Genomic DNA, 19,135 nt, shown 5'->3' with positions numbered 1-19,135 from the left:
CGGCGCTTCAGAGTCACCAGAGCGGGCATCACAGATAGTGGCTGTATGTGCCATTCTGCACAATATAGCCACCAGTAGAAAGAGCGAGAAACAACACAAAACCAGCTTCTCCCCAATGAAACTGACCCGATCACACTTGACCACCCAGCTGGTGCAGATGTAGATGCAATCACCATACAATATTACACTTAATAAAAGCACATTGAAACTGCAGATATGTCTCAAACTGTTTTATTGGTTTTGTGGGATGGGAGAGAGAAAGAGAGCAAGAGAAAGTTGCATTAATAAATATTCATACTAAAGTGTTACTTGGTTAAATAAGCTATCTATCTATCTATCTATCTATCTATCTATCTATCTATCTATCTATCTATCTATCTATCTATCTATCTATCTATCTATCTATCTATATATATATATATATATATATAGATCAGTTTTATCCAGCTGTTTGATTTTGTTTGGAGCCTCCTCAGCTCACAGTCAGCTCCTTTAGTGTGCAGTCTAGCTTGAGACTCTTTTAGTGTGCAGTCTAGTTTGAGACTCTTTTTGTACAGGGCCCTGACTGAGTCTGTTTCCACCTGAAACATAATTCCACCACAAACATGATCATTACAAGTTTTCTGGAGGCTCATCAAAATCACAAAAAGTTCCTTGACTTCCTACAAACACAGGACTGACTGTAATTTATGTCAAGGGTTTTAAATCCTTACACATTTCTTCTGAAGCCCATTGAGGTAGAGGCCTCAGTTTCTGGGTCAGGTTGTGAAAAATCCTACAAAAGAGATGTGTAAGGGCCAGTCCCTTTTTTATGCCACACATTCAAATGTTTGCCATAATAAAAAGCCCAGTGCATTCACATCAGCAACTGTCTGAGAACACACAGACAGAGTGTCTTCATTATTTGCTTCACCCTAATAAATAAAAGTAGGCCACTGTAAAGCATAACTGTTGTAAAGCAGGTTATGTTTGGTGTTCTGTCTGCTGCATACTGACCTCTGTGTGGGAGACTGTGTCTGTGTGTCTGTGTCTGTGTGCTAGCTTCAACAGGGACACTGTATTTCCCTGCAGAACATACAGTCAGCCATATTTAAAACTTAAAAAAAAAAGTAGTAATGTATTGCACACGTACCCAGTGTTACTTGCTTAGAGGAGCCAGCACCAGGGTCAGATTGTACAGCACCTGTAATCCCATCCATAATCGGCCGTCCCTTATTGCCTACTCAGAGCCAACTCCTCCGCCAGTGTATTCTGGTTTTCTGAATTTAATTCTTTATTTCTGTTTGCTGCAAACAAGTGTGATAAAATGTTCACAAAAGTAATAAAAGGTTGTGGTAAATACTCTTTGAATTAACGCCTTGAAATAACCACTTTGAATTATATTTTTATATTTTGTCTTTATCTGCTGCCAAGAACATTTGGAGTTGGGGTTGCATCTAAAAATCTAAAAATCAATGAATGTTAATCTTTCTTAGTAGCCTACATACATGCACATTTTTTATATATTACAAAAATAGGCTATTGGCTATATTACACATATAGGCTACACATACATATATACATACATAATTTTACATAAATATAGAATGTATTTGTTTAACTTACACATTAACAATCAGCAATCTTTCTCCAACAGTCTTCTCTTGCTTTGGCAGCAGAGACCGTATTGTTTCGAGCTTGAAATACATATTTAAATTAATCGTAATTATTAATGATTATCTCTTGCTCCTCCGCGGAAAAATATATTGCTCTAGCTTTACCCGCGATTGGTTGTTCAGTGTCGACGTCACTCTTTTATGTGCACGCGCGCGTGGAGTAATCATAGCTTAAGGATCAAAGCCTGAGTTGACAGAGAAAGTTGATGAGCTGCATCATGGTACCAATAAAGCCTGATTGCATCGGTTTGGTTTTGTCAACTCAAAACTAATCCTGTAACCCCGAGTTTGTTCAGCTACCTTCATGGTACAGGCCCCTGGTCCTCAGTAGTGAAAGAACCTTTTTATAGTAAATTATTTATTTCCTTTGAAATTTTAAATATGCCTGCTCTTCTTTTAATGGCTAATTGTTTAATGTTCTAACAACACATCCTATTTCAAATGCTCCCATTGTTTACCAAATTTGCTAGCATTAATAGCAGATAATCAATATCATGGAATCATGGATAAGTACTCTTTAATGGATTTCAGGTCACCATACTTCAACAGTGATTTATCTCAATTCTTTAATTGCACATTAAAGGAGGCAAGGAACGAGGAGTAAGAAGCTTCCAGAGGAACTATGAGTGAGGTTATGGGTGCTTCTCATTTCTTATTTATGCATCCTCACTTCTTTTCCTCTCTTCCTAACTCCACCCCCTTATGATGAGCGGGAATGATGCAAGGAAAGAAAATAAGGATGAAGGAATCAAAAGGAACTCTTCTTTTTATATACCCCAGCCCCCCACATGCTCCAAATTCACCCAAAATAGTCTTGTTTGTTTGTGCTGGTTTGTGCCGGTAAAAGTTTCCTTTGTGCTGCTCCGGTTTTTAAATATTAAACATTGAATTATAGGCGATGATGTCACCAGACACCCTCAACCACCATGCTCCAAATTGACTCCAAATAGTCTCAATGTGCTGGTTTGTGCTGGTAAAAGTTTCCTTTGTGCTGCTTCACTCCGCTCATGCATGCTCACTCATAATGTCCTTGTCATGCTATCAGCTGTCCGGATCAGCAACACACCGTCATCCTTAGCCTATCATCTTGCTGATTGTCTTTTCAAACATGACTCATTACAGTTTTCACAGCTTTCTTATTAGAAAATCATTAGAAGAATCAGAAATCAGATAGGCTACATAAAGTATTTTAAGTCTTCAAGAAAAAGGTTAAAGAAAGGCTTACTTTTACTAATTTTACACTTGTGTAGGCATAAAATTTGGCCAAAAATAATAATAAGATTGATTAAATAAAAACATCCGACTCTTCTCTCTTATAATATGTAAAACCAAGAATAACAGTTTTATATTTCAAAGAAATATGGAATCACCACAGAAAATACTTCCGGTACACAAATCAACTGGGTTGAAATCTTAATATGTTGTTAGTATGTTGTTTCTTAAATGATAATTGACCATAATAACATAATTGATGATATTTGAAAAGGACTAAGGGGGAATGCTTAGGTAGCTAGCTTGAAGCCAGGTGGGCTGTCGGTAAGAACAGGTCCAGTCTAGTCAAATTGGTTCTAGAAGTCTATATTGCACATACAAGCAGTTATTGTGTGTGTACGTGTGTGCGCGTGTGGTTTCTCCAAGGGAACAGAGAAATACTGTGTTTTAGTGTCCCAATAAACAATGCCAAATTAAGTACAAGGCAACTGTAATGTATAAGCATTTAATTTATTCTGTGATGATGTCAGAAGGCAACACCAGCATACACAGTGTATGTGTGTGAGTTTCCTGTATGAGACTGGAGAATATGAGGCGTAAATACAGTTGGAAAAAGTGTTCCTACAACGATATTACAGCAACTACAAATGTTACATTTCATTCACAGGCAATAAATAAGTAAATAAATAAAACAATACATGAGGCCATCTACGCATACATATAAGCTTATCAAATGCACATTTAAATAACTAAAGAACATACCTAAACAGAAAATATAGCAAACAAATTTAGCCCAAACATAAGTGATACAAAATAATATTTAAATATCAAACAAAGGCATGGGCACCACACAGGTGCAGCTGATAAAGCCTGTGAGAGAGTCCTGATTAGCTTGAGATTGGGTGGGTGGAGTTTGGAGCTAGCAGGGAATGAACAGACTAAGAGGGGTTTGGCACTTGTTTTGAGGGTGCAGTGCAGCTTATGGAAACAAAACTTCCCAACAATTACTCTATTTGTTTTTGGTTTTGTAAAGAAATAATGAAATAATAATATTGCATGTTTTATTGGACCCAGTCCATGTACCTTCTGGTAACTTGATTTTCTACTTAAAAAAAAAAAAAAAAAAAAAATCTTTTTTTTCCCATTTTGTTTAAGAAACTGAAAAATCAAAATTAAGCTAGATTTTTCGTAATTTTTGTTCAAAATTAGATTATGCTTTAATATTTGTTAATATCAATGCTGATGCCGTTGAAATTCTGCAGCAGAGCGAAGACATCTCAGATCATTATCTAGTCTCGTGTAAACTTCATTTAGCCAAGGCTGCAAAGCCGACTCGTGTTACAAATATGTTAGACCACTTCTGCCACTAAAGATTGCTTTATTAATAATTTTCCTGATCAGTTTCATCATCTCAGCATCCCCAGATAGCTTAGAAGAACTCGATATTGCGACAGAAATAGGCCGCTGTACGTGAGCTGTATCGTTCAGTTTCGTTCCGACAAACGGGGCACTACTTTTTCTTTTGCTCAATATGTTCAACGTTAATAAAAGGTATCCAAGCAAAATGTTCTCCACGCATTATCCTGCAGTTAATGAGAAAAGTGTAATTTATTGGCGCACTATATTGACTGCGTATTGAGACATATAAAACTGTTGAGCTAGATTTTCAACCAATCAGCATCGAAAATGTAAGTAGGTCAGAGCCGAAATCAAGCCAATATATCACTACGCACATGTAAACATGGAGGAGGACGTAAGCAGCGCATCTTCATCTGATAGCGGCGATCAAGCTCGATTAACACCCGTAAAGTGTATTCTTCATGTCGGAAAAGATGGTGGGAAAGGTCCGCAGCCCTTTACTGAAGTCCGATGGGAAAAAATCAAGCAATGTGCGTAGGAATGGCTCAAAACGTCGGACACTACGGAGCTAGCTATTGCTAGCTAGCTATAAACATGTTGCCCTCCTGGACAAAGGTGTCTCACCTCCGTGAAGTTGGCACCCCATAAAACGAAATCATTTCCAAAACTATGCCATTCGTTTGTGCTGCGTTTGTGCTGATTTGTGCCGCAAAAACCAACGTTTGTGCTGGTTTCGTGTTTGAGATATTGAACATTATTTTTTGGGTTGCGTGACGTCACTCTCCACCCCATGTCCTTCAAATCGCTCCAAACCGGTGTCATTCGTTTGTGCTCGGTTTGTGCTGGTTTGTGCCGTTAAAACAAACACTGTATCTGTTTTCCTTTCGCAGATATAACAAATTTAATTCGGGAGCTGTGACGTCACTCTCCACCCCACCTCATCTAAATCGCTCCAAACCGGTGTCGTTCGTTTGTGCTCGATTTGTGCTTGTTTGTGCCGTTAAAACAAACACTGTATCTGTTTTCCTTTCGCAGATATAACAAATTTAATTCGGGAGCTGTGACGTCACTCTCCACCCCACCTCATCTAAATCGCTCCAAACCGGTGTCGTTCGTTTGTGCTCGATTTGTGCTGGTTTGTGCCGTTGAAAGAAACAGTGCAACTACGATCCCCTCTTAAACATAAAAAAATAAACTTTTTAAGTACAGTTACATAACTGTCCACCCCATATGGTCCAAATCGTTTCAAAACTGTGCCGCTCGTTTGTGCTCGATTTGTGCCGGTTTGTGCCGTTACGATGAACATTGTATCTTTTTCCCCTCCTTAGAAATAACACATTGGATTCGGGACAGTGACGTCACTCTCCACCCCATGCCGTCCAAATCGCCCCAAACCGGTGCTTTTTGTTTGTGCTCGATTTGTGCTGTTTTGTGCCGTAGAAAGAACCATCATAAATTATTCCATTCTTTAGACATCACAAAATCTTTGGAGGAGTAGTAACGTCACGCAAGCAAGCCGCGCTCTCCATCCATCTCGTCTACAAACCTGTCCGGTTCGTTTGTGCTTGCACAGGGCCGCAGCTGTCAGCGTTCTTCTTTAGATATGGGAATGTTTTATTTTAGATTTATTTTATTTTGTGCTATTGACATTTGGTCTTTATATAATCACCAATGCACTACGATATGTAATGTATAGGCTACTGTCACTACTCTGGCTGTAAGGGACCGTTCGGTATTTATGGAAGGGGCCACCGGAGGAAAATAGGGGAGGGTCATGTCTTTTTATTCTTTGTTGAGGGGAGGGTCATCCAACTTTTTTTAGTCTAGGGGGAGGGTCACCCAACTTTTGTGAAAACAGCAACATTTCAAAGTGGCTTGTTTGGTGCATATTTTTTTACATGTAGCTCCATGTAGCTCTCGCGATCTCGGCCCCCCATCGCTATCAGATGCGTCTGACCCAACAAAAATCCAGTTTGGCGCTGTTTGACAGTGCGCGCGCACTTCACGCGCTCAGAAAAAGTGCATCATGTCAGAACAGAACGCCAATGAAATGTTTACCCGGCAAAGCTTTAAAGCACGAGCAAATAATGAACTTTTATGATTGCGAATAAGTGCAGTGTCATGTGAGTGTAACTCTACCGCTGCATTAACATGTGATGTGAATGTACATCGAGTTTTACAGTATTGGGACTGAGGTGCCAGAACTGCAGCTGATAGAATGTGCGCTGTTGCACGATACTATCATATTTTAGTTTCCATTCTTATTTTGTTTTCACAATAATGTTAGTGAGTAAATCTACTAAAATTACCACCATAACAGTGGAGTGTGATGTGTAAGATGTAGGGCTACCACATCTTTAAATTACTATTATTAGTATTATTTGGAGTTAACATAAAAAATATGTAGACCTACACCAAAAAAAGTGATACGTGATATTTGCAGTCAAAACTTGAAATATAAATTCTCAGAAAATGCATTTAATACCAATATATTGAAACGTCTGTTTATATCATACTCCCTTAATAAAGGAGTCAAGACATTCGAAAAATATCAGTCTACACATGCGTTTTATATTTAATATGAGGGAAATACACATGTGACGTGACACAAAAAATCTTTAACTTTTAGGTGGCAAAATATTTTTTAGTAATTCTATGAATTACACTGCGCAAACCAAAAGTAGGCTAATATAGCCTACCCACCGGATGAAGAAGGGTCGGCCTCCACAGTGTCAGGGTTGTAACAGGCAGGATGCTGAGACGAGGTTTAAGTAATTCAAAAACAAAGTATTTATTTATTAGAACTGAAATGGTTTCAGATTACAAAATCAAAAGACAAAACTCCAGGAATCAAACATTAACCATACAAAGACAACCATAATCTGACGACGACAGACCAAGACTGAGTAAAACACTGGGGTATATATACACAGGCAAACAGGATGATTAACAAGACACAGCTGACACAAATGAACTAATAAAACAGACCGGGGAAAACAGGACTAAACCAAAATCACAAAAGACAGGGGAAAACGGATCACAGAAACTGAAAACATAGAAACAGATTCATAAAACAGAACTCAAAAACCTCAAAACGTAACAGTACCTCCCCCCTCCCCAAAGGCGCGTCCTCGCGCCGTATAAAACATCCAAAAGGGTGGGAGGGTGGGCATCCTAGACTCCAGGACGATCCAGACGGATGCAGGTTGGTCAGGAGACCAGGGCGGAACATGCTGTGGTCGTGGCCATGATGGAGCAGGCTGTGGGCGTGGCCATGGTGGAGCAGGCTGTGGGCGTGGCCATGGTGGAGATGACCCTTCAGGTGGCCATGGTGGAGATGACCCTTCAGGTGGCCATGGTGGAGATGACCCTTCGGGTGGCCATGGTGGAGATGACCCTTCGGGCGGCCATGGTGGAGATGACCCTTCAGGCGGCCATGGTGGAGATGACCCTTCAGGCGGCCATGGTGGAGATGACCCTTCAGGCGGCCATGGTGGAGATGACCCTTCAGGCGGCCATGGTGGAGATGACCCTTCAGGCGGCCATGGTGGAGATGACCCTTCAGGCGGCCATGGTGGAGATGACCCTTCAGGCGGCCATGGTGGAGCTATTTTTTCAGGTGGCCATGGTGGTATTGGGAACCGCGTCAGAGAACCCTCCGCTGTTCCCCTAGCAGGTATGCGCCCCCCCAAAATTTTAATGGGGAAATTGACAGGTTCTGGCTCCTGCTCTGGAACAGACACCACCAGCTCAGGTTCAGGAACAGACACCACCGACTCGGGCTCAGGAACAGACACCACCGGCTCAGGAACAGGAACAGACACCACCGGCTCGGGCTCAGGAACAGACACCACCGGCTCAGACTCAGGAACAGACACCACCGGCTCAGGAACAGGAACCACCGGCTCGGGCTCAGGAACAGACACCACCGGCTCGGGCTCAGGAACAGACATCACCGGTTCAGTCTCAGGAACAGACACCACCGGCTCAGACTCAGGAACAGACATCACTGGTTCAGTCTCAGGAACAGACACCACCGGCTCAGACTCAGGAACAGACATCACTGGTTCAGATTCAGGAACAGACATCACCGGCTCAGGAACAGGAACAGACACCACCGGCTCGGGCTCAGGAACAGACACCACCGGCTCGGGCTCAGGAACAGACATCACCAGTTCAGTCTCAGGAACAGTCACCACCGGCTCAGACTCAGGAACAGACATCACTGGTTCAGTCTCAGGAACAGACATCACTGGTTCAGATTCAGGAACAGACATCACCGACTCGGGCTCAGGAACAGACACCACCGACTCGGGCTCAGGAACAGACACCACCGACTCGGGCTCAGGAACAGACACCACCGACTCGGGCTCAGGAACAGACACCACCGACTCGGGCTCAGGAACAGACACCACCGGCTCAGGAACAGGAACAGACACCACCGGCTCGGGCTCAGGAACAGACACCACCGGCTCAGACTCAGGAACAGACATCACTGGTTCAGATTCAGGCTCAGGTTCGGCTGGGCTGATGAGAGGATCAGTAGATCTGGTGGTATGTGGAAAAAACTTGCGTGCTCTCCGAACGGATACCCAAGATGGGTCGAACATTTTAGACCCAAGATCAGCACTATTAGAAATAAGTTTTCGTGCTCTGGGCCAGGTGATCTTTTTAAAATGTGCTGGGCTCGGAACAGGCTTCGGAACAAGACTTGGAACTGGCACCAACGGCTCAGGCACTGGAACTGGTACTGGAACTAAATCGGTTGGGTTGGCTGGATGTGAGGCGTACTGGGGGGTAAAACTTTCCCAGCAGATGGCAACAGCTTCCCTCCAGCTCAACCCCGAGAAATCGGGGAGTGGACGAGGATCGACGCTTACAGCACCGATCATATATGCTGTGATAATGGTTTCATCACATACATTCCAGTCTTTAGCCATATCACTGAACTTCACCGTATACTCCAGCAGGTCGTGGCTCTCCTTAATTACCCCTGTGAGTTGATCCCAGCACATTTTCTTTTTTGTTAGGGTCTGTCGTTCTGTCAGGGTTGTAACAGGCAGGATGCTGAGACGAGGTTTAAGTAATTCAAAAACAAAGTATTTATTTATTAGAACTGAAATGGTTTCAGATTACAAAATCAAAAGACAAAACTCCAGGAATCAAACATTAACCATACAAAGACAACCATAATCTGACGACGACAGACCAAGACTGAGTAAAACACTGGGGTATATATACACAGGCAAACAGGATGATTAACAAGACACAGCTGACACAAATGAACTAATAAAACAGACCGGGGAAAACAGGACTAAACCAAAATCACAAAAGACAGGGGAAAACGGATCACAGAAACTGAAAACATAGAAACAGATTCATAAAACAGAACTCAAAAACCTCAAAACGTCACACACAGAACATAAAATATTCTTTTTATTTTATTTTTCGTGTTCGCATTTATGAGGAAAAAAAAAAAACAATGTTATGGACGTGACAGTTCTCCATTACGGACATGACCGTTCTGAGAGCGACTTTAAAATTTTCACAGAGACCTCAAACAAAAAGCACAAAGCCTTTCTTTAAAGTAAATTTCGGTTTTTTATTAATTGTATCTTAATTTTAATCAATGTTTCATCAACAAATTGCGTGGATTCAATAAATAAGAAGTAAATATAGTAGAAAATAGATAATCATGACACGGAGGCGCCGGCGAGTGAACTAGACTTGTCTCATAAATGAACCGAAACTCAGCGTAAGGTAGCCTACTTGCCTCACAGACCTGATAAATATATAGAAAGCTTGAAATGTCTACTTTTAAACAGAACAATTGAAAACGAGAGAAAACAGACTGATCTCTGCTTATGTAATCCGTATGTAGCTAACGTGCATTTCTCTCTGGCGCGTTCTGCGAAGATCGCGAGTCAGCATCGACAGCGGTCGACACAGAAAACACTTGTTTAATTAAAATGTCTCCTTGCTATATTTGACATATTCATAATAATTACTTTTGCCGGTTCTTTGTGACAGCTTTGATGCTTTATTGGCAGCGCCACCCACATGTTGAACGCGTCACACCGGCATCAGCACCGAAAACAAGATTTTTTTTCAAATCTAAAATCAAAAATCGTGATACGAACCGAATCGTAGGTTTGGTCTATCGTTACAGCCCTAGTAAGATGAGAAAGCAGGAGTTTATGGTTATAAAAAAAAACAATGGCTATCTGAACATCTTTGCCAAACGCAAACCAGAAGTAATCAATAAATTATCGGGGAGGGTCATGCCTTTTTTCACAATCATTTTGGAGGGTCATAGAAAGATTTATTGCTGGCGAAGGGAGGGTCATGTATTTTTTGACTACAGATCTCAAAACTCCTCCGGTGGCCCCTTAAATAAAAAACGAACAGTCCCTAAGCTACGTGTGACTGATGCTTAATTTTGTATTAAAATAAATTAAAATAACCAATAAAAAAAAATTATTAAAAAAATTGTGTAGTGTCTTAAGTTTTCTGAATAGGCCTACTTTTGACAGCTTACAGTGCCTCCCAGCTAACAATTTAACGTTCTGGGAACGTTAGTTTTTGGTTCCCAGAACGTTCCCAGAACGTTCCCAAGAACGTTCCCTATTGGTTAGCCAGGAAAGTTTTCTTTACGTTAATAGAACGTTCCCTATAGGTTAGGGGAACGTTCCCGGAACGTTGCCGAAAGGTTCCCAGAACGTTCCCGAAAGGTTCCCGCAAGGTTCTCGTAACGTTCCCGGAAGGTTAGGGGAACGTTCCCGGAACGTTGCCGAAAGGTTCCCAGAACGTTCTCCTAACGTCTACACATCCTGATATGCCTGTACACAAATTATAGGTCTACAAACAACATATTCTACATTGTTTATTGTTCAAACACTTAAGAATCCTATGAATATATTATTACAATAAATTGAATTTACAGAAACTATCATTAATAAGTAAATCAATCAGTTTGTATTAAATAAATCAGCACACAATCCATGTTTTTGTTGATTCATTGTTTAATTATCAACCTAAAATAAGTCATTAAAAACAGCGTTAGCAAAATGTATTCAGGAACAGTAATTTACATTTAATATTTCAAACATGAAAATATTTCAATAAATAAAACTGCACAAACATTTTAATTAAAACTATCTTTTTGCAAACTGTAGCCTATAACTTTGGCTATAAAGTTGAAAAAGTATTCATTTATATACAATATACATGAATGTGCCAATCTTCACTCCGCTCAAAACATTTAAACTCCCAACACCATCTGCAAATTTAACAAGAAAATAAAAAGACAACGCGTTACATGGACACACAATCCCATGCCAAAATTCAAGCCCTGTAATGGCATTAATATTCATCTGGAGCAAATGAAAAGAGTGAGGTGGGATTGTGGATCACAATTGGGATCACAAGCTGTAGGAGATATGAGCACGAGCGCTGCTGGTATCATGTATTTATTCAGATATTTCAGCATCAATGTGTATAGAAAAATGTATATATTTCAAAACACTACATTGAAATAATAAATAGTGCAATATAAATAAATGCAGACTACAAATCAAAAAAGGAATGTTTTATATAGGGGTAAGGATACCCATTAAGCCTCTCTCTCTGAAGTCAAATAAAAAACAGAGAAAATAATATTTAAGTCTAGTGAACTCTGACCTGCGAATTCGCTCTACCTTTTATGTATAAGTCTCACCTCTAATGAAGAATTTGAAAACCTGTAACTGCTGTGTTGTTTATGAGAAAGAAAGTGAAAAAAAGTTTGAAACTGCTATCAATTTTTTTTTTTTAATCTCTGTGACTTTACACCTACAAATTCCACTGTCACAGGTGCTCAGTTTTGCTATAATGAAACCCTCACAGAACATGGTAATAATCAGCCATCCATGCAAAAGCAAAGGTCGGTGTAGTTTACAGGTGCATCTGTCCAGGCCAACATCTGATGCCTTGATGCCTTCCGCTGGGATCCCAGAAAACCTGAAATAAAAAAAATAGTACAGTTCAAAATCTATCATACATACATCTCATCTGGTATCACAAATTATCATTCCAGGTTCACTTTAAGATATGCTCAATATTAGTGCTGCACAATATTGAAAAATGTAGAGTTTATTTAGAGATATCAGCCGTATGGTTTAGTGCATGCGCTAACGGCTCCAGGTTTGTATCTGGTAAATTACCCCACTAATAATGCCCAGAATGGTACCAAACTACTACAGTAGTACAAATAGGTTCTGTACTCATTAAACGAGGCATTGGAAAGTTTGTAAGTACATCAGGAGTTTATTTAAAGGTGCACTAAGTAACTTTTTTACCTTAACCGAACAGCTTCGGAGTCATTGGAATAGTTATATGACTTGTTTCGGGTTGAATGGTGGTCGTCGCGCATCCCCCGAGCGCCTGTGAGCGGAAAACCCACCCTTGCAACTTTGGGGCGGCGGGTCGTGTCAGGAAGTATCGCGTGATATCAGGTCTCGCAATGTAACAAATTGCTTTACGGCACTGCACACAAAGCTAGGAAAGCTTTGTCGGAGGACGAAAGAAAGGAAACGGCAGACTGACCGAGCAAGGAGTCAGACTCGAGTAAATATCGTTCTTTTTGATGGACTAGTAGACATCTTCAGAGGTTATCTGTGCCTGTTCGATGTCCGACGCTTTGTAACGCATTCTGTCAGGAGGAGAAATAGGGATAGCTCACAGATGAAGTTATTACCGAGAGCCAGACAGACTCACGGAGGCAATTGGCATCTCACAACTTGCACTTTATTCCCCAGTCGAACTCGTGTAACTGTCTGTCACCCGTTCTAACGTCCACATCTTTACTTGATAAACAAAAGTAGGATAAGAATGAGCATCAAACTGAAATAACCCGCATACGGGTGTTTGAGGTGCACATGATACAACACAGACTGCCGACGACAGTTCAACAGGGCGCGCGCAGCTCTTAAAGGGGCCACACCTTATTTCCACTCGTTACAGCTTCCATCCTATTGAACAGGTACCGGTATAGAGGGCGGAAGGGATCAGGCCGTGAGTGCAGAGACAGCTCTGCGCGAGTGCTATTTACGACAGTAACGTTAAATACAAGTACTCCACAGCGACTCTAGGGGTCGCTGTTTGACAAAAACGGAAAGCTGCATAGTGTGCCTTTAAATAACACTTGCCTGACGGCGAATGCTACTGCTGATGTTGACGTCACTTTATGAGTACAGAACCTATTTGTACTACTCATTTTCCCCGACATAGAGCAGACCGGCACACAACAAAAACTGCTGTTCGGATGTTCCCTTTTCTGATATTTTAGCCTTCGTGACATTTTAATTAAAACAGAAGTAAGAATTTTAGTGTAATAAGCAAAAATTAACAGTAAACTCAGAGATCACCTACCGCTGCAGATGTGTACGGAAGTGAAAAGCGGAAATGCTTAGACCTCTTTCCGGTTCAACCGCTGGGCGCTCCGCATAACCTCTATTGGGGGGATTTTGTAGAGGAGTGAACCTGCATAGAAAATTACAATAGATAACAAGCATAGATTAATACAATAGAAGAAAAACACAGTTGAAATAAGCAGTGCATTATGTTTTTCAGTTAAATCTAACTTATCAGGTACAGAAATTGATTTATCAAAATGTAAAATAAGTCTTCAGTGTAAAAATAAAATAACTATAAAATTAATGTATCTTTGCTAAAGCTACAAGTCATTTTCTCTTTTGATGTTTGATCACCATTGGCGACACAAACAGCTGTGGGTACGTTAGGCTGCTGTCCCTTTAAGACGAATGCGCAGAACTAATATAAATGACACGCATCCGTTTTCTTTCTGTTTAAAACACAAGACAAGAGGAAACTCGCCATTTTGACTTCATTTTGCGTGCACGTGTCTGTTTAAGCTAAAAAAAAAAAGTGAAAGAGAACTGAATTCGGCTAAACTCACCTTCTTCATCTACTGACTGTGGATGGCATCAAGGTCTTGTCCTGAAGAATACAGGGCCAAACAATAGGGATTTTATCTCATCTGGTAACAAGAGCAAAGCCATAACTTTAAGAACTCTAATGATATATTTACCCCCTGATATTGCATTGGGGATATCAATTCAAACATTTTTAAAGGCTAAGAGTATGAGCCACAGCTTCCCAAGATATCTAGGGGTTGCAAATTAGTCATGGCTATAAACCTGTATGCATGGCATCTACTTTGTATTTTTTATAAAGCAATGTTCTATGCATTTGTCCCTGTCAAATAAACATTAAATAAATAAATCTGTGAAAAATAACTGCCTAAAGTTGTCGACCCCCTGAACCGCATTTAAAAGTACAAAGAATTTCAGTATTGATCAATAAAAAAAATAAAAAAAATACATAAATACCTTTGAGTTGGACAGTATGGTGTCAGTCTCATTGGCCAACATAATTCAAAACAGACCTAAATAAATAAAATAAAATATAGTAATCATCAGGATATCATGTTATCATAATAGTTAAATGAATTATTATAACTATGACCATTATAATATTGTATTAGTCGCCTATTATTTAGCTGATTATTTAGCTTACAGGCTTCTCAAGGACAATCTCACTGAAAAAAACTTGGGGTTAATGATTTTAAAATGTGAGACTTATTTCAAAAGCATAAATCTTACAGACCCCAAACCTTTGGACAGCAGTGCACTGCATGTTTGAGGTGGTTTTGCTTACTAGTCATATGGTTCATAGAGATTTTCTTGGACAGGGAGTGCAGCAGGCCATCACAGCATGATGATCTAGGAACATAACATGCTGTTTGTCACAGAGCCAAAAATATTACATGTGATAGGTTTATTTCAAGGAACCAAGCTAGAACAGAGGTGAAATGCAGAAAAGATAAATATATACAAATCTTAAGATAATATATTGTGAAATAAATGCATATGGAATTATCATCATGATTAAACAATAACTCACCCCTTGTTGTAGAGTTTTATTTTTTCTCTCGCTATTCTGAAATCACATTTTAGCAATATTGGTAAGTGACGTCACTGATTAAGTTAACAATACAGTGCATTCTTTTTTGGTTAGCCTAAATAAATTAGCTTACTTCCCATTGACAAATTACCAGCAAAACTATCAAAAACTGTTATCTACACTAAATATGTGTTTAAAAACCCAAACTTTCATAAATAAGACCTCAACTTAACGTAACTTAGGCCTAACGTTGTCTTTTGAAAACGGTTAGCTAGCGTAGATGCTAACGGACTTTTTCAAAGACATAAAACCATTTCTTTAAAATAAATATTTAACAGAAGCGTGTCAATTACACGTAAGAAATGTGTCAGGAGCGTTTGTGTGTATTATTTGTGAGATTTTGTTGTCTAAACTTACCTGAAAGCAGTGAAACCAACAGCGAGAGACGGGAGTTTTGTTGTTTGTCAGTTGTCGATGACGTTTCCATCTGCTCTCGCGCAGCGCACGTGCTCCAGTGTTTGATCACGCGCATGCGCATTAAAACACTTCAAAGTCATGCAGCATTTAAATAAACATATAGAATTAAAATATAACATAATTTAAAATATCATTAATAAAAAGTTATTGCGAATAGATCTGAACGTTGTTGGTTATCTTATAACCTTAGGGGACCGTACTGACGACGTTGTCAGTTGGTAATCTGCCTGTTAATAGTAGGCTAAGTGATATTAAAATAATAACCTGCAAGGAAACGTTCTGGGAAGGTTCTCTTTAGGTTATAAAAATTAAACCTAAAAATAACCTGCAGGGAACGTTCTGGGAAGGTTCTATTTAGGTTATTAAATAACAACCTGCAGGGAACGTTCCCAGAACGTTCTCTTTAGGTTATAAATTTAAACCTAAAAATAACCTACAGGGAACGTTCTGGGAACGTTCCCTTAAAGTTATAAAAATAGATCCTAAAAATAACCTACAGGGAATGTTCCCAGAACGTTCTCTTTAGGTTATAAATTTAAACCTAAAAATAACCTACAGGGAACGTTCTGGGAACGTTCCCTTAAAGTTATAAAAATATATCCTAAAAATAACCTACAGGGAATGTTCCCAGAACGTTCTCTTTAGGTTATAAATTTAAACCTAAAAATAACCTACAGGGAACGTTCTGGGAACGTTCCCTTAATGTTATAAACAAAGATCCTAAAAATAACCTACAGGGAACGTTCCCAGAACGTTCTTGTTTGGTTCCCAAAAAAATAACCAAATGGGAACCAAACGGGAACGTTAGGGGAACGTTCTGTGTTTGCTGGGCTGTTTGTGCTGTAAAAAGTTTCGTTTGTGCTGCTTCGGTTTTTTAGACATTAAAATCTATTATAATCTTTTATGCTGCATCGGGTTTTAAAATATTAATCACTGAATGTTTGGTCGATTCAAAACGAAAGACATTTATTTCTGTAATGTCAAAGCTGAATTTTCTGTATCATTACTCCAGTTTTCAATGTCACATTATTCTTTAGAAATCGTAAGATGTTGATTTTGTGCTCAATTATTATTGGTGCTCACTGCTCAGTTAAGAAAGGCTCTTATATTTTATCAATGTTTAATACACATTGCTTGTTTTTTTTATTTATGTTTTTGTTTGTGGAAACCGTGAAACCTGAGTGACCTCAGAATGACCTAAAAATATAATTTTAATGTCTAAAAAACCGAAATCTTTCGTTTTGAATCGACCAAACATTCAGTGATTAATATTTTAAAACCCGATGCAGCATAAAAGATTATAATAGATTTTAATGTCTAAAAAACCGAAGCAGCACAAACGAAACTTTTTACAGCACAAACAGGCACTGTAAGCTGTCAAAAGTAGGCCTAATTCAGAAAACTTAAGACACTACACAATTTTTTTAATAATTTTTTTTTATTGGTTATTTTAATTTATTTTAATACAAAATTAAGCATCAGTCACACGTAGCTTACAGCCAGAGTAGTGACAGTAGCCTATACATTACATATCGTAGTGCATTGGTGATTATATAAAGACCAAATGTCAATAGCACAAAATAAAATAAATCTAAAATAAAACATTCCCATATCTAAAGAAGAACGCTGACAGCTGCGGCCCTGTGCAAGCACAAACGAACCGGACAGGTTTGTAGACGAGATGGATGGAGAGCGCGGCTTGCTTGCGTGACGTTACTACTCCTCCAAAGATTTTGTGATGTCTAAAGAATGGAATAATTTATGATGGTTCTTTCTACGGCACAAAACAGCACAAATCGAGCACAAACAAAAAGCACCGGTTTGGGGCGATTTGGACGGCATGGGGTGGAGAGTGACGTCACTGTCCCGAATCCAATGTGTTATTTCTAAGGAGGGGAAAAAGATACAATGTTCATCGTAACGGCACAAACCGGCACAAATCGAGCACAAACGAGCGGCACAGTTTTGAAACGATTTGGACCATATGGGGTGGACAGTTATGTAACTGTACTTAAAAAGTTTATTTTTTTATGTTTAAGAGGGGATCGTAGTTGCACTGTTTCTTTCAACGGCACAAACCAGCACAAATCGAGCACAAACGAACGACACCGGTTTGGAGCGATTTAGATGAGGTGGGGTGGAGAGTGACGTCACAGCTCCCGAATTAAATTTGTTATATCTGCGAAAGGAAAACAGATACAGTGTTTGTTTTAACGGCACAAACAAGCACAAATCGAGTACAAACGAACGACACCGGTTTGGAGCGATTTAGATGAGGTGGGGTGGAGAGTGACGTCACAGCTCCCGAATTAAATTTGTTATATCTGCGAAAGGAAAACAGATACAGTGTTTGTTTTAACGGCACAAACCGAGCACAAACGAATGACACCGGTTTGGAGCGATTTGAAGGACATGGGGTGGAGAGTGACGTCACGCAACCCAAAAAATAATGTTCAATATCTCAAACACGAAACCAGCACAAACGTTGGTTTTTGCGGCACAAATCAGCACAAACGCAGCACAAACGAATGGCATAGTTTTGGAAATGATTTCGTTTTATGGGGTGCCAACTTCACGGAGGTACCGGACCCTGATGTCCCAACAACTGGTTTCACCCAGCCTGCTATCGGCGTTTTATAGACAAAAAACGCTTGACTTGTGTGTATGTGTGTGATGGGTAGGTTTAGGGGTCGGGTTAGTGTGTGTGTGTGTGTGTGTGTGTGTGTGTGTGTGTGTGTGTGTGTGTGTGTGTGTGTGTGAGAGAGAGAGAGAGCGAGAGAGAGATGGGTAGGTTTAGGGGTCGGGTTAGTGTGTGTGTGTGTGTGTGAGAGAGATTGGTAGGTTTAGGGGTCGGGTTAGTGTGTGTGTGAATCTGATAGTGAGGACAGTGATCTTGATATTTAGTGATGTGTATATGATAATAAAATTAATATAGGACATATATTTAATATAAATAAATCAAAATTAAATCTTGTTTACAATAATCATTCCTGTGAATATGTACATGTAGTGCAGTTACTGCTCGTGTATGCAAATTAACAATTCACCATTAAATGTGTTATTTTTAAAAGTGTTTTAAAAGTGTGTGGGTATGAAGGACCAAAAATGACAGAACGAAAAATAAATAAATAAAAGTAGAAATAAATAAATAAATGCAGAAATAATAGTGAAAATAAATACATTTTGGTAATATAAATGGCTATTTCTGTATTTTTACATGTATTTATTTATTTATTTATGCATTTCTATATGTATTTATACATTTATTTATATATTTATGTATTTATATATTTATTTATTTATATATGTATTTATTTATACATTTATTTATTTCTACATTTATTTATTTCTGTATTTCCACATTTCTACATTTATTTATTTCTGTATTTCCACATTTCTGCATTTATTTATTTCTGTATTTCCACATTTCTACATTTATTTTTCCCTGCGCATGTATGCTAATTGTCCAA

At 39.3% G+C, this 19,135-nt stretch overlaps 1 long non-coding RNA gene across 4 annotated transcripts; it reads right to left on the bottom strand.

Moving 5' to 3' along the window:
• Nucleotides 1–11,242: 11,242 nt before the first annotated feature.
• Nucleotides 11,243–15,927, bottom strand: LOC311068577. Of its 4 annotated transcripts, none has more exons than XR_014603397.1 (6): nt 15,189–15,927; nt 14,943–15,007; nt 14,615–14,670; nt 14,182–14,262; nt 13,635–13,745; nt 11,243–12,224 (listed from the first exon to the last, which is right to left on the bottom strand). It is a non-coding gene; the product is annotated as an uncharacterized lncRNA (long non-coding RNA). The 4 variants fall into 4 exon arrangements; XR_014603400.1 differs by lacking the exon at nt 11,243–12,224 and having other exon boundaries at nt 13,402–13,745; nt 15,189–15,224; nt 15,606–15,927; XR_014603398.1 differs by lacking the exon at nt 11,243–12,224 and having other exon boundaries at nt 13,402–13,745.
• Nucleotides 15,928–19,135: the final 3,208 nt, after the last annotated feature.

This window comes from Abramis brama (genome assembly GCF_963993115.1).
Source record: "Abramis brama genome assembly, chromosome: 18".
Classification (NCBI taxonomy): domain Eukaryota; kingdom Metazoa; phylum Chordata; class Actinopteri; order Cypriniformes; family Leuciscidae; genus Abramis; species Abramis brama.
The sequence above is the reverse complement of the archived record's forward strand: the minus strand, read 5'-3'. Positions and strand labels throughout refer to the sequence as shown.